Genomic DNA, 16,790 nt, shown 5'->3' with positions numbered 1-16,790 from the left:
TATTCCACACCTTTGTCCCCTAATGTCATAAACTGCTGTATAATCTAGATAAAATTTGCTTTGAAGAATGGGTTTATCATCTTTCTTCGGTTTGTCTTGTTTGTTTAAATTTTCCAAAAATATATTCTACTTGTTGCCTTTTGTTTTACAGTGGCACAATTCTTACACTAATACTCTAGTCTCAGTGGGTGCTTTTAGATTCTATTGGAATACAGATTCTTGTTTTTCCTGGAATGTGTTCCGCCATTCTTGAGAAAAGCATTTTGAGATAAATTTAGGTCTCTGCCTAGAAGAGTAACTATGGAGGTGCCTGTAAAATTAAAGTATATATGCTTGCTTATAGAAATACCTGAGTTTAATTGGTGCTTCAGTGTTCATCAGTTCCTGGCATTCTATCCTCAAACCACAAGACTTATTGGGATCACACTTCAGCTTATTTCACAGCAGCAGCAACCTAATTCACTAAAGCTGAATTCTAAATTATTAACTTGTTTGTCAACCTTATGGCAGATTTAACATCAACAGTGTTCTCTTTTATAACACCAAGCAGTGCAGGTTGAGTAGATTATAGTCATCATCTAAACTGCATTCACAGCTATTCTGTTTTACCAAAATAGCATTGAAGTAGCTGAAGTGCATTCTCAAATAGCTCTCTACCTCTTTACTGTCAGTCCCTCATTTTTCTTCCACAGCCACAATATCTCTCACAAAGACACTGTGTGTTCCTTTTCAATACTGTTAACATATACATTGCTGTAAGGATATATCTATCCTTTTCCTCTAGCTCATCTGTTCTTATTTAACACTCTGACAGCAGTCTTGGGAAAGAAAGAAGAAAACACATTTTGAAGTCACCCTCTCAAGGACTGGGAAGAACTAAAGGTCTAATGGCTGCAGATATGCACTGGTGTGCCAGGAGGCGCTCAGTGCTGGCCTGGATATGTGAGGGAGATGGGCAAATGAAATCATTGTTCTGAAATTTGAAGGTGTTCAAACCATCCCACGAGCCAGGTGACAATATGATGTAATGTGGGAGTGAAGCAGCCGAACCTTATTTCTTTCTATATATATACATTGTCACATGTACAGGTTACATGTAAGCATATTTAGCCGTTTCGAAGTCTTAGACTACTTGGGAAGAAAAAAACACAGTGCTCAGTCTAGTTGAATTCTTGAGGGGAGAATTATTGAAAATAAATAGGTTTACTTATACAGTCATATTGGGCTGCTAGATATTTGTAACTTAATTTATCTATCTTTAGAGGAATTACATGAAATTTCTGTTCCAAGTCCAAGTTTCCTTCTGAAGTGACTGCGGCATCTTGTTTCTCTTAACAGCACTGAAAAAAATTGTCACCTTCCAAAAAAATCCTGTCTCTTGTTTTTTTCCCTGAGGAATAAAAGCTAGGAGATACTTGAGCATCTTACAGTGATAGAAGTCACAGTCACATTGATAAGAGTGTTAGGTAGAAACCATTTTGCAACTGGATAGTCCTTTATGGAGCCTCCCTTTTGAAAAACACCCATGAGTCTCTAATGTTGAGCCTTCAAAACACAAGAGATAACAAGCTATTAATTTAAAAAATAATTTTTAAAAATTCCATTAAAATTAAAAAATATTTTGAAAGTCTTGAAATATTTCAGTGTATAGTTTTTAGGAGTGTTTGCACTTTATTCCTTAGGGGGAAGAGTCAAAGGATCATCACAAAACACTGCTTTTTCTATAAACTCTGTGTCATATTTAAAGGATTTATCTGTAAATGGATACACTTTTCAGTGAAAATAGGTATAAGATGAAATCTCCCCAGACTTCTCAAGAAGGACTGAGTCAGCAGTGCTTTATCTTATTACCTGAATAGTATATCTACATATTTACTATGGGATGTATTCATTGGTGCTCACTGTAGCATCATCTGTTTCACTTGTGTGTTTGGTTTACCTCAGCACCTACTCTGGTATGAAACTGGATTTCTACAGGTGCTTGAGGGTATGTAGTGGCTGTTCAAGAGAGGTTCCATGGCCAGGGTGACCAAGGCCTGATAGGGTATTATTCTCACATAAATCTTCCCAAGAAGCAATTTGTGATTGGTTTTGTGTTCTTCATGGAAGATTGAGCTTAGAGGTTTTCCTTTTTGCTGTTCAGTACTGAAAAGTTATGAAGAATCATTTCTATGACTAAACAGGCTTCCATCTCCAGAATGGAATTTTTTAATATTTTTTTTCAAATTTGTCTGAGTATTTTAATTTCATTTTTTTCACCCCATGGAGTGAGAAGTGACTTGTCATAATGCAGGAAACTGTAGTGTATTGGCACACGACTGCATGGATAAAAAAGTATATAATATTCTTTTGATAGAAAACATTGAAAGCTCTCATTAAATATATAGTTAGTGATATTTGTTGATACATCAATGATGACATGTTGGTTTATGTAATATGGCATTATATATACACTTTTCTATAGCTTCTTATTTAATGATCAGGAAGGGATATTTTCTATATATGCCTACTTTTGTATTGTGGCTGAATAATTCCTGCCATTTTTTTTAACCTGAAGCTCTTTACATTTCTTGTATTTAATTAGATAAAAAAATCTTCTGCATATAGAAGTGAAAAATTTGGTGATCTGTAATATGTTAGGTTATTGATAGACATTAGTATTTTTGGGATAGGTATCTTTAACTTGACTATGTTCAGGGGATAGCAAGCATGGTTCTTGCACCAGTAGATCCATGATGATCAGTACTAATGGGCCATTTGTCAACTTCTGCCCAGAGTGAGAATTGTACCAAACAAAAGGAGACTTGGTGAGGTAGAGGCCAAGTCCCATAGCAGCTCTATCAAAGCTGCTTAGATGATAAGCACAGTATTTTCATTCTTTAACAGTGGGAACAGCACAGTGTTTTGCATTGACAGTAGTAGGGTACAGCTGGTAAAGTTTCCCATAGGTGCCCAAAACAGGTAAAAGGAATTAAAAATGAAAATAGCCTTAAAATGTGAGAGGATACCTATGTAATTGACCTAATTTTGGACATATGACTTAAAGTATTAAATTAGTTCTATGCACCAAAGGAAGGTGTTTCTAATTTGCTAGCTCCAATAGTCAAATGACATGGTTTCCTTCTCAAAACTCTCTTTGGAAGGACTATCTCTTTTTCAAATGTCATGAAAGGCAATGAGACTATGCCACTGCTATGGTGATCCTGTCTGATAGAAGCTTTATGTCTCCCTGCCCAACTGGCCCTGCACAGCTGACGTCATGAGCCATCTGTTTCTAGAGCACACTGGCTGAATTAATGTTGAATACCACTAGTGGCACAACAGTGGATGACAAATACGTTTCAGGCACCTCTGTGTGTATTCTCCCATCAGTGTTTTTAGAATGTGTAACATATACACTTCTCTAGTCTGTGCACACGTCATGCTTTAAAATTGAGCTGAACCCTGAGTACCACCAGTAATTTGTTACCAGTCATGATAGCCGTGACAACATAGCAGTTTTCTGTTCCTTCTGCTGAGACCTCTGCCTAAGCTGCTTTCATTAATCAAGTTCCTGATGTGAGAGACATTCCTGCTGTTTCAAGCTGAGAAACCTAAGTTTTCAGGATGATGGTAGACAAGCTGTTGTAGACTGGGTATATCCTGCAGGAAGTGGTACCCCCAGGCCTACCACAGCAGAGGAAACAAATTATAAATATGTGATGACCCATCACTCACTGTGTGTTAGTAGTGAAACCATCTGAGTCATCTCCTACAGACATCTTTCTGTTGTTCAGAAGCTGCTGATCAGGGAGACAATACCCACTAGTGGGACATGGCGGTAATCTGCACCTGACATGATTAATAAATTATATTATTTAGTAAATATAAAGTGCACACATGTGGATGTCTCCCTAAAGGTGCCTTGTTCTTGCTACAGAGCACAAGCTCACTTTCTTAGAGTTAATGCATTAATAAAGAGGTTGCCATCAGCAGCCTTTTAATATTTGTGCTCTTTTTAAAATTGCAAAATAGAAAATAGAACTGTCTGAATCCCACCTTTCATCTCACAGATGGGATCCACTTCCAGCTCCCACACTAGCTGTTGCACAAACTAGGAGACTGACAAAGCAATCCCTGTGCCTGGTGATCTGCCCTGAAATGACAGAATATATTTTAACACGTTAATAGAAAAAAATAGAAGTTCATTTTTCTCCTATAATTTCTTAAATCTTGTGCATGAAGTGATGATTGTAGTGGTTTTTATTCTTCTAAGGAGATGTGCTGCTGCTGAACCAGGATGAGGATTCTTCTACAGGTCATGGAACACTGGTGTAATTGCTGCACACCAGAGGGGCACAGCCTTGTGACTCTCAGCCCCTGATGGAACAGATGCATTTGATTAAACTCAGAAACTCATGAAAACTCATTGAAATGTGAGTCAACACATGGGTTGAAGATGAATGAAATAAGAAAAGAAAATAATTAAAAGGAAGTCAGCAAAGATTCACAAGATATAATTATCAGAGGCCATCATAATAGTGCTTAGCCTAACTCCTTAATCCTAAATTTTTATGTGAATTAGCTAATAAAAGATTGCTTTCTACTGCTTAGATGGTGTTTACTGTTCTCTCAAAATTTAGGAGTTTTATCTTCCTCAGAAGAGATGCTTAGCATTTTCAGAAACAGGTGATCAATGTCAGAGATCAAGACAAATTTTTTATAGTAAAAAAAAATCAGCTAAATTATGTGGAAAAAGTTAAATTTAAATAGATTTTTAGTGATAATTGTGATTTAATTTATTGTTTCACAGAAGCATGTCCTTTCCTCATCCAGTCTCAGTTTTCTCTATGGCTTGAATTTTAGTTTCAAATCTTCTGTAAACTTTATTGACCTCTTAACCCTCAAATTCACTTTTTATTTTAAATGTCATTCACATTCCTTAAAATCTGCATCTTTAGTCGTAAACTTTTAATTGAGGATTTTAAGTAAGCAGGTGCACTTGGTTTAAATACGGAACAAATCATAGGCAGAAAACAGAGAATTTTTAAAATTTTAGATCCATGAAGTTGGCAGTCAGCCAGCTGATCAGTCCTATGGCATTATTCCCTCAAAAGCCTCACTCTGTCTTTATTTAAACTTAGTTTCAATGCATTTTTCAGAGGTGAAAACTTTTTCCACAGACTTTTTTTTTTGTTTTGTTTTGTTTTCTCAGGGAAGTTTTTGCTTTTCTCCCATGTGGGCTCCAGGGATGCTGAACAGGCAGGGTTGCTGCTGGGCGTGCATTCTGCTGCGAGCCCCTCTGTGGCTGTGGGACAGACAGAGTGTGCTGTGCCGTGGTGCATGGCCACAGCTCCTCGCTGGCCACCTTGTGCCACAAGGAGAGCTCCTTGGGAAAACCCCATCCAGGCTTTTGCAGGGCAGTGGAAGATATGCAACAGCTAGAAATCACTCATGGAAATGAAAAATTTCCTAATTACCCTCTATCTTAGAACCGACTTGCTGTCTTGTGTTCTGAGCTATTATTTACACTTGAATCAGTCTTGAGCAGCTCTGATATTGTGAAAGGTTTAAGATTTTCAGGACAAACACAAATGATTCTACAAAGAAAGCAGTAGATCAAGCTCTAATTCTACAAATTCAGTGGTGTTCTTTCAGCCTGGATTTCTTCTAATCCAGTTGAAGAGAGAGAAAAAATTAGACTATGTCATATTTTTCCTTCAGAGGTTCCCTCATTTTCATGGGATTATCAGGTCAGTCTCTGTGTGGCTTGCTTATTCTGCCACTTTATTAGACAATTCAATGCTGCAATATTATAGCAGGAGCAATTTACACAGTACATTTGAATTTTAAAATAAGCAGTTTTTGAATATTATCGGTGCTCCAGGAAGGAGGATGTTTAGAACTGTTTCATAGATAAGGGAAATGGATGACCTTATTAAAGTATTTGGCTCTAAATGTTAAAATGTTGTTTCAGAAATGACCTATACTGGTTTTTCTTACTGCAAGATTGAATATTTGGGGAAAATAAAAGTAGATCAAAAGAAGGAACTTAAAAATGAAACCCTTTTGAAGGTCTGCTGCATTTGCTGGTAGCATGAACTGTTTTGCTTACACATGCATATATATCATTTTCTTCTCCTGAAGCCCAACACAAAGCAAAAAATTTCTTTTTATCTGATATCAGTGAAAGTGATAACCCTTAGTGATATCACCCTGCTTTCTAAATGCAGTGTTTCTTCCCTATCCTTATCTGAGGACTACATATAACCGATATGTGAACACAGAGTTATATTGATGTTTTTCTTTTCTTTGTAATCATGCTTCTGTGTATACATAAACACAGACTCACCATAAATATATATATAGTCTATACAAATGCAGAAAATGCAAGGTAAGATCCATTTCTAAGGGCTTTTGCAAACTCTATAGCTATATTACCTATCCTAATGTTCTCAGCAGATTCCATGACGGGATTCACACAATTTATATAGTGTTTTGCATGCAGGAACTCTATAAAATTATGTAGGCATCTGTTCCTGCAGATGCCTTTGGAGATGTGTTGAGCTCTCAGACTGAATGCAGTTACAGTATGCACATTCTAAAAATTATGAATGTGTTAAATCTTCTCCAGATAAGAGCTAAAAATTGATGTTTCATTTGGTCTCTAAGACGAATATATATATATCTGTGTGTGTGTGTGTGTGTGTGTGTATACACACATAGAACATAGAATTAGTGATTGTTCAGTGACTGCTGGTTTTGAGACAATAAGCTAATATCTTTTCATTGCTCTGTTACTGAATACTGGGCTGCTGGCTTCTTCTTGCATGAACAAAAATAGAACATAAAAGGAATTAAAATATCTGCCCCTTTTTCTAGCTCCAGGTAGATAGGAGCCTATCAAATACCAGGTATTTTTTAAGGAGCAAAGATACTGAATTTCTGCTGCTTTTTCAGTTCTCACAACGAGGTTTGTTTCCAGGCAGATGGGACAGACTCTTTTTTTCAAACTCACTAATCCTTTTGAAAATACCATCAGAATTTTAAACTACTGATTAGCTACTGTGGTTTTGGAACATTTTAGAATGAATAGTTGGTAATATATTTCACTTGTAAAATCACAAGTTCTATTTTTCTATTTCAGATTACAAACATGGAAATAAAGTTAGGAGTTACAAGTATAGGCATTGATTTGACATGTGGAAATATTATGCAGCTTGTTAAAAAAATGATAAATCCAAGGAATGGGAAAAATACAGAAATAAATAATACTGAAAGGCACAAAGTTGCAATTAGGTAGTGTGTTGACAGGGGATTTTAATATCACCTATATCAGAAAAAGGCAACTGTGATTTTTAGCTGCTCTCACCAATGCTTTGAATTGGAGAAGCAATGAATTTTTTTAAGCTTTAAAATTCTGTTGTAAGTGTATTGTTGCCATATTTTTTTAAACTATCTCACCAGGATGCTATTCATAAGATTCAGGTTCAGAAAAGAGCAATGAAAGTTATTGGGAAGGAGAAAGAAAATATCTGGAAGGAGAAAAACAAGGAACATGCAACATGGACTAGTGTTTGACTTAATTTTAACAAGCTCATACATATATTAATTGCCCGATTAATGATATAGTGATATAATTAGCATATGCAATTTAAATATTCAGATATTTTAGCAGATGAAAAATTGTTTAATGGAATCTATCTTTTAGCATAGCAGTATGTGTGCAGGGGATTTATAGTTCCATTTTTTTCTATGGGAGTTGTGACTCCATGGAAAGAACAATGCTCTAAGAGTTATTTGAAGCCAAATTTAATTTTATGCCATCATTCATTTTCTATTGCCATGTCATATTTTACTTCATATCATCTCTATAGTGAATTGCCTATAAAATAACAGGTGGACTTTTCTTTGCAAGCCTTGATTCATCTTGAAAATTCCTTTCCAGGAACGAGATGAAAAATTATCTCCATTTGACAGGTGGAGAAATGGCACAAGACAAGGTAAAAATTGTTCAAAACATCCCATGATTTTCAATCTTAATGTTAAATGACAAAAGCTTAATTTTTTCAAGTAATTTACCATTTGAATTATATTTAGTAATTTTGAGCCACTTTTGTGATATTCATGGGTACTCACTAAGCTCTGTCAATAAATTCTGTATTTTGGTCATTTAATGAGATGCAACGTCAAAATGATGGTCCTTTATGAAAGGCAGGACTGGGAGAAAAGGTTGTTAACCATTGCACAGAAATTTTGAAAGAGAAGACAGCACCTCCTTCCATTGGGAGATGGGCAGCTGCTCATAGCTGCAAAGCATTTTCTCTACTTCGCAAGAGGCTTTTTTTCTGCATCTTTTCCACTGAAAAAAAATACCTCAGTGTACAGTCATTGGTTTGTTCCTTGAAGGTGCCCAGTTCTATGTATCAAACAAGAAAAATCTGCAGAGAATCGTAAGCTACTGAATCATAAGAAAAATGCCCATTAGAATTGGACAGGCAGTTTTAATTCTAGTCTTCTAAAATTTTGTCATCCTTGGTTTTGTGACCTTTTTTATATAAGTTTTAAAAACAGTCAGGAAAATTATGCATTTTAAAACTTAGATCACTATGAAAACTGAAATATTTGTGAGATTGACAGCTAACTGACCTGACTGGTGGGCAATACTGATGCTCACAGATGGCAATTCTTAGTTTGGGGTCAGATCTTTTTGTGTTTAGGAGTACTACTAACTGTAGTCTATTTCCACCACCTCACATTCAATTTTGCAAGAAGGCAGGAGTGCACAGAGAGCCTGGGAGGGCAGAACCATGTGCTCCTCTGGCAGCCTCAGCTGCACCAGCAAGCAGGCAGGTCCTGTTCTCCAGAGGATTGAGAAAGGATATGTCCCTGACAGACTGACAACTGTGTGTTAAAATTCAAACTAGTACATCCCCAGCGAAGCAGCTGTGAACAAGCAAAACAACAATAAAAAGGGTAAATAGCATTTCTTTATTGTAACTATGACAACAGTTTCTTTTTATTACTACGTTAAAAATAAATAGTAAACTATTCTATGATGAGGTAAATAGGTACCATGGAAAGTTTCAGCCTCCATGTATGAAGTTTGAAAAAATTAAAAGAATCTGGAAATGGATCAAAGTATTGGAAAATGATGCACAGGATTAAGTATAAGCAAGCTAATATTCATAAGTTGAACTGTGATCCAGAGATAGATCTTTATAGATCTAGATAGAGTTGAACTTTAAAAATTAGAGAGAATGATATATCTATTCCTTTTCAAGGAAGAACAGTCATAAAATTATTTGGGTTGGAAGTGACCTTAAAAATCATGTTTCAACCCCCCTGCCATAAGCAGAGACACCTTCCAGAAGACCAGGTTGCTCAAATCGCCATTGAACGCTTCCAGGGATGGAGCATCTGGACCTTCTTTGGGCAAACCTGCCCAGTACCTCATCACTCTCACAGCAAAGAATTTCTTCCTAATATCTAGTTGAAACCCATTCTCTTTCAGTTTGCTCCCTGTGCTATCACTGCAAGCATTTGTATATTTTGTAGGAAGATCTATTTTATATCAAGGCATATGTTAAGTTTCAGTTACTGAGAGATGCCTCTGTCCAAATTAAGGTGCAAACAAGATCATATGCCAAAGTCAGTAATACAGGTATTTTTTTAACAATGAATGTGAAGTAAAGAGATAGAAAGAATAAAAAAGAGAAGAGAAAGAGATCAAGTAGAAGATAGCCAACAGTGGATCCAATAGTATCTTGATGCTCTCACCTCTCTGGGCTTCTCAGTGGTGGGGATCCTGAGGTTGTTCCAAACTTTTCTCCATTTATACATTTTAGCAAACAAAGAAATGAATGCTCTTTGGCTACATAGTTCTCCTATTCTTTTGGTTAAATTATCCCCTTGCTTCTAGTGCTAAGTAGTCCACATGCTCAGTCTTTCTATTCTTTTTAGTTGGTGAGTTTTTTAAGTTTTTGGGTGGTGATCTCCCTCTGCCACAATTAACTTTTATCCAATTAGAGCTGATTCAGCACAGTTGAATTTTGAAATTTTTTTTAATTTGAATTTTTTTGAATTGCTAAGTTGGCTTTCTTTGCGGTCCATAAATTCTGTATTCTTTGTGTCCAATATCAGTGATGTGTTCTTCTCCCTCAGTTTTGCCAACTTCCCCCTAGGTCTGAGTTAACACCTGGACAATATTACCACCTTTTATCCCAAGTTCTTTTTGTGATGGCTTAACTTATACTCAAAGTTCTGGGTATCCATACAGGCATATTTGGGAGTGGTTTGGTGTTCATTGGTCAGAGATGCCATCTCTCCCATAACTTGGACTGGTCTTTGTTTGACCAGTGATATGTGTAGGAGCAGCTGCTTCACACGGTTTGCCACAGTGGGAATTTCTGCCCTGATGTGTTAACCAGGATGAGCTAACCAGATGTGGCCAGGCTTGGAGTTCACACTATCCTGTCACTCCCTCCTGTGCTTATCTCATGGCAAAGCCCTTCTGTGGCCTGAACAGTATTTGAGACAGGCACCTGTGTTCTTTAACACCTTACAGTATATGACACTATTCTGACCTTAGGAATGAGTCTGCCACACAGTTCTTATGACTCTTTTGTAATAAACAAGTAACACATAAGGATTTACAAAAAGCACACAGAGAAATTCAGCATTTTTCAGTTTTGCCTTTTGTAGATTTCTAACACTTGCAGATGTAATATTCTGAGTGAAATTTGGAGTCTATTGCTGTTTCTGGGGCATGGCATATAGGCTGCCTCTCCAGATCTATATGTATTAGGAACTGCTTTGGGAATGGTCGTTGTACTTATATTCATGATACATCAGAAAAAGTGTTTTAAAGACTGATCTTGATATTTGTCCAAATTTCTTCCTACGACACCTTGAATGACTTACTACTTATCAGAAACATTCAAACTCTCTTAGCTTCTGTTTTCTAATGAAAAACTTGTTTATTATGGACAAAGGGTCTCATTGTTACCTACTTTTAATGGCAGTCTAGAGGAACTTGAAGGCATTAAGGAAATGACAGGCATAATTCTCTTCTGAGTTGTGTCAATATAAACATGTTTCAGAAGTCCTATGATAGTTTAAACATTGCAATTTTTTTTAACAGTGTCACATCATGTCACTGAAACCTTTAATTGTGTATTCCCACATCTGCAATTATCTCATTTCACTAGCATGAAACTTCATTAATCTAGAGTATCTCATGCTGTTGTGTTCTGAACAGCAAGCAGTGAGGGAGAGATTGCACACAAGACCCTGAAGCCTTGAAGTTTGATTCATCCATGGCAGTTTGTCAATTTCTCACCTAGAGGTTTTGTTCTGTTCATAGTGTGAGGTTATGACTGTCAAGAGGATTTCTATAAAATGAAATTTTACTTTCTTCTAGGTGTCTCTTGAGCTGAAGAAAGATCAAGCCTGGCATATTTATAGCTCTACATCAGAACATCTTTCACCATCACTGTCAACATATGTAAAACTTGCATGGAACAGCATGAAAAGATGGTTAAAAAAATAAAGAATTAGGCATGCTGTAGACACAGCAACCAGCAAAACCCCTTAGTACACAGAACTACTCAGTGGTTTTCATTATGCCTCTCTTAAAAATTTTGAGTTCATGTTGAACCAAGATGTCCATCCTATTTACTAGGCCATTGCATGGCCAGTTGGATATTTTTTGCAATTGGATATATTTGGATACTTTTGCAATTGACAGAAGTGTTGAAATTTTGTGCCCATCGGTGCTCAAAGATAATTATCATTTCACTAGGCTTACTCTTTGAACTGGTAAGAATTTTTGTGAATTGATAAAAGTACATGGTCTTTGCCCCACAGACCACATATTGCTTGCACAAACTAGTATTTTCTGTCCATATGTGCCAGAAATAATTTCATAAGTTTTGCATGAAATGCTCAGTGATGACAAATTCAAAAAGATTGTTCTCCAGCACTGAAGCATCATGTGCATGTGTTAGAACTGCAATAGAAGAGTATTCACTGGCTTCTTGCTTCTCCCACACACAGTAATGTCAATCCTCCTAAAGCAGAGTTGTCTTATTTCATCTCTTAATCATAGAATTTGTCTTCTAATTTTTGGTCTAATTTGATGATAATTGAAATCACCATGTTCCATTCTTTTCCCCCAAATTAGACTGACATTCTAGGTAGAATGATTGCAATGAATTTTATCTTAAAATGTATCAAGGAGGGGTGGGTAACATAATGCTTGACTATATGACTGCAGGAGATTTCCTTGTTTTTCAGCTGTCAATTTTCCATGAAATTGGATTAAGATATTTCTTACAACTAGCAAAATTGCAGTGACATTACATTGACTTTTATTGCCTAGAAACAATGCATTAGAGGTTTATCTGATTAGAGTAATGGCTACCTTATTGATCACATCAGTATTATCCTTCTGTGAGACCTGTATAAAAATCACCATATGAAGATGACAGAAATAATCTGTTAGCTATGGAAATTATTAGTATGCTGGCCACTGGCTGGCAGAGTCAGACTATGCCCAAGTTAGTAAGGCTTCCTTTTATTCAGGTTTGTTCTCCTTTGTACTGTCAGAAAGTTCAAATAAAATACTTTTCAGCAGATTCTTCAGAAACTCTGTCTTCTGTAAATTTGAATTGCCCTCTTGATCACATATAAGAGCATCTGACAGGCATAATAGAGATGCAGCTCACAGTGTCGCTTTTGATTATTTAAAATTTAAATTGACTTGTTCAAATATGCTGCAAATAGTTGTGGATAGCATCAGAAATTTCTCTTACCACTTTAAAAGTCTCAGTGTACTGTATTCCTTTATTATATATTTTTCAATTTAAACTTCATAATTTTATTTTTAAATAACTCTATAAATAGGATTTCTAAATAATCATTCTGGTGCATATAGAAAAACATTCCTAACTACTGCTATTCTCAGAATCTTGACTTTCAGGAGTCTTACATGACAAGTGAACACTGCAAAAATCCTAGGAAATGATTTTAAGAGGAATCAAAGGGGAATACTTAAATAGATGTTCTGTAATCCTCGCAGTTAGTGAACTTGTCACCTTGGACTAGAAACCATATTTCAGAGCAAGGGAGCATGGGTCAGAGGATGTTGAGCTGTCATTTATGGGCATAAATATTCACAAAAATAGTGTTTTATTTTTAAACTTAGAAATGTAACAAAAGGTTTGTCCTTAATACTTCTTTAGAAATGCATACTTTAGGACTTACAGAATTGTTAAGATGAAAACTGCTGATGAAACAAAAGGATTTGTGTTTTGTGCTTGAAGTAAAAACAACATAAACTATAGGAATTAATCAAATTCATTCCACAAACCATGTATCACATAGCCCAAGTATTATATTTGAAGCGCAATGCTTCCAGCTAATGCCCTAAAAAAATAATAATATTTGTATAAGCTTGTCCTCTTTCCAAAGTAAATTAAACTAATTTTAGAAATTTTAGAAGTATATAATGGATGGTAATTATTCTTTTGCTAGATTAAGATTACTTAAAAAACAAACAAACAAATAAACAAAATCCCTTACAAGTTAAGAAGGTAGGTCAGATGAAAAGTGAGATAGCAGTGTCACAGAAGATACTGCAATTATTCTATCACCATGGGTTTTATTTACTTTCAGTTGAAGATGAAGATGTTAAGGTAGGGAATATAACACAAGAATAAGACCTTGAAGCAGCAACAGGAAAAATGTAAACAGCTACAGAATTGTGGGATTTTAGGTCCATTTATTTTAATAAGTTCTTCCTTTATTTTATAAAACATGTGTTTCCTGCTTCAGGTGAACTTTTATTGTATGTATCTGGAGGTCTTATGGTTTCTCTAGATGACCTTTGGATATTCAGAGATATTCAACAGTTTGGTTCCTCCCTTAGCAACTCTCAGTACAGCAGTAAATTTAAGAATTTGCTGATTCCTTTTCAATGCAATAAGTTTTCTTTACCTATCTTTATCTGTAGACTGTTTTGTGATACCCTGAGAAAAGCTCATAGGTCATACTTTCTCACTCCTATTTTTGTCAATATTCATCACTGCACAATCAATAATTTATCAGCTGCTTTCCTCCAACAACACAAAGTAGTGGCACAAAACCAGCTCAAATACATCTGTGTTATTCATGGCTCCCTCAATCACCCACTGTTACTGTGACATCTCAGCAGTGTCTTTATTTATGCACTCATCATGCTGCTACCATGGACCTTTGGCCCAAAGCTGTGCTGTGAGTCACCGTGCCCATTTTGCACAATCCATTTTACTGAGCGGATACACTATGTTCTGGGAGAAGCGCATTTCAGCGATGAGTAACAGGGCAGAATCTTAAAGGAAACAAAATCTTTTTGCTGTTTCATTGTAAACAGTAGTTTTCAAACTTGTGCATCAATTCTTGTTGATCTTATCCTGGTGCTTTTGTAGCAGGTGTTACCTTGCTGCATGAATGGTCTGAAATGAGATCAAATAAGAGTATTACCAGCATAAAAGAGCCATACCAGCGCTCCTTTTAGAAGGACAATGCTTTGCTCTGGGTACTGTCCTCTGAAGGTACTCCCACAGTAATTAAAGACTATTCTAAGCATTATTTCTTTCACCTAAATGGATAATATGATTTAGAGATGAGGGCACCTCTTTGGTTGTGCTTTCTCTTGGGCTGTATTAGCAAGTATTCAGAGAGCCAAGAGAAGTAATTCTTCCCCTCTGACTGTGTCTGGAGTACCACACCTACTTTTGAACTCCACAGTACAGGATGTTCTGTGACATAGTCATGGAAGGCAGAGGGGAGAGCTAATTTCTGTACAGAGGTGGGAGGGTACAGGAAAATAGAATCAGCCTCCTCTAGAAGATGGACATTAGTAGGACATGAGGCAACCAAACTAACTAGGAGTTAGGAAGTGTTGGTTAGATATTAAGGAAAAAGGAACTGACCCTGAGTGTGGTCCAACACTTACACAGGTTGCCCATACAGGCTGTTAAGTGTTTGTCATATATAGACATATATGACTATGCCATATATGATCTAAGTCAAGTTGTTTAGAGCAGGAGGCTGGTCTGGATAAGACTTAGATATCAATGATTCCATAGAAAACTCCAAACCACAGCCTAAAGAAATGCTTTACAATATGAAAGTGATAAAGATAACACTACAGAATTTTATATCCAGATTGTCTAATCTGTGTAACAGATGCCAGTATTTGGATCACAAGGGGAAATATAAAACCATTAAAATACATAAAAGTATAATACCATGCATGTTTACCAAAATTCTTGATTATTATCAAAGTAGCTAAGGAAATAATATCACATATTTAGGGCATCTTAAATGTTTTTATTGTAATTGTGCTTGTCATTGCAGTACATTTACATTGTAATTGATACTCTTGGCTCAAGGTGCTCTGTGGCTGCTCTGCTGGCATCATATTTTATCTTATTTGTCAGCCACAGCTTGTGATATGTTATGACATGACATAAAGCTGTGCAACATAAAAAAGGGGGGGGGAAAGGCAATTAATTCACTCTGACATAATTTCTGTAGTGCAAAACAATTTTTTATTCTAATTCAAGCCTCAGAAAAAAAATACAACATCAGTTGTCAATTGTGACTTGTGTTAATGCAAATATATTTCCTCCTAAAAGAAAAATAAGGCTTCAGATATACTATTTTTATTTTGTTATAAACAGTTATTTCCTTGGGTTTTATTATATAAGAAGATTAGATGTCCTACATAAAGCATATTAAAAGTGCACTTCCAAAATTGTCTTTGTTTTAACAACATACTTTTAATTACTGTGCAAGTTTCTTTTCCATCACAATGGCTACTATGATAGTAGAAGATAAAAGTATATGTTAAATCCTAAAACTAGCAGATCAAGTCACACTAATTTCAATGAAAATAAAGCCTGGGAAAATAATGGAATTGGAAGCAGTTTTCCTGAAAACAAAAGAAAATCCTTTGAAGAAATCATTTCAGTGTTTTTCCTCTTATAATGTCCATGATTATATAATCTCCCATATGTTGATAAATTTGTCATCACATGCACATTTTCAAATAGAATTGCAGTTAATGTTTTTTGCTTACTTCTTGATAGACTATCCTCAATCTACTGCAGTTTTAAAGTTCATAGTTACAGTAGCTAAGGGATTTTAATTTTTTCTGGAAAGATTGCATACTTATATCCCCACACATAGATTATATATCACTTCTAATAAATTTGTGAATGCACGGTATTTTAAGGACTTTATTGACAAAAATTGTAATGCCTTTTTAAGTGTGGTGGTGATAGCTTTATAGTGCCTTCATAGAAACTAGCTCTTACATTTAAAAGATAATGCTTCTGGTAATATAAGAATTATTGTCTCTGTGATACACGTAATATGCAATCCATTGATTGCATACCCAGTTTCATATGCTTAAATTTCCATCTTTAAATATAATTGCAGCAGTAGGCCAAAGGAGACCTAAATACTTGGATTGGCACAGACAATCTCAAACCACAATGACAAATAGAATATCAGAGAGAGGAAGAAATTGTCAACCCTCTTCTCTGGATAACTTCATAATGAATGCAATGTAAGGTTACATATATGAATGTTTAAATTGCTCTTCTATTCAAAAATCAAATATGGGCATAATAAAAGTTTGGTATAATTCTATATGGGATTTTAAATTCAAAGATTTTTTTTCTTAGATTAAGACTCAAACTAGTTCCATCAAATAATCCTGGCAATTGACTAGGTTGAGAAGGTCTAGGAAGGTCTGAGAT

Source organism: Pseudopodoces humilis, chromosome 1 (genome assembly GCF_049639895.1).
Source record: "Pseudopodoces humilis isolate 2021_Gansu_Grassland_sample_001 chromosome 1, ASM4963989v1, whole genome shotgun sequence".
NCBI lineage: Eukaryota > Metazoa > Chordata > Aves > Passeriformes > Paridae > Pseudopodoces > Pseudopodoces humilis.
This window is presented reverse-complemented; position numbering follows the sequence as displayed.